Source organism: Pteropus alecto, unplaced genomic scaffold (genome assembly GCF_000325575.1).
Source record: "Pteropus alecto unplaced genomic scaffold, ASM32557v1 C17702848, whole genome shotgun sequence".
Lineage (NCBI taxonomy): Eukaryota > Metazoa > Chordata > Mammalia > Chiroptera > Pteropodidae > Pteropus > Pteropus alecto.
In genome coordinates, this window is record NW_006486060.1 from 1 (window position 1) to 606 (window position 606).

Below are 606 nucleotides of genomic sequence, written 5' to 3' on the forward strand. Positions count from 1 at the left end.
AAAAAAAAATCATGGCCCATAAGAAAAAAGGCATAACCTACAATTTATCAAAATAAAAGACACACCTAAGAAAATGAAAAGGCAAGCAAGTCATGATCTGGGAACAGATATCTGACACATATGTGTTTATACTATGTGTTCTTTATATATTCTGAATAGAAGTCCTTTGTCAGATAAGAAACTGTGGTTGTTTCTGATCACTGAAAACTGGATTCAAAGTAAGTTATAGCTAACAAGCTAATATTATAAATCTTTTCCATTCACAAATATAGTTTAAATCTGTCAATGTAAAGGTAAAGCATACTGGTTACTCATAATTACCTGTAGATATAATTGAGACCACAATTCTATGTATAATTGGTATACTGTTGTGCATAGTTAATTATAGTTACCATCTTTTAAATTTACTGGGCATTCCCAATATTTTGTAGTTATTGGTCATTAAGCTCCTAAAGAAATACCAGTCTGACAAACTGGTTGCATTTTATATTCTTTAAAGACAGATAAGCTCGAAGGAAGAATTAGCATCTTTTTTTTTTCTTAAGGGAACGCTTTATGAATTTGCATGTCGTCCTTGCTCAGGGGCCATGCTAATCTTCTCTGTAT

General features: G+C 31.5%; 1 pseudogene; it reads right to left on the reverse strand.

Moving 5' to 3' along the window:
- Nucleotides 1-537: 537 nt before the first annotated feature.
- Nucleotides 538-606, reverse strand: LOC112473498 (annotated as a pseudogene; the record flags this gene model as incomplete).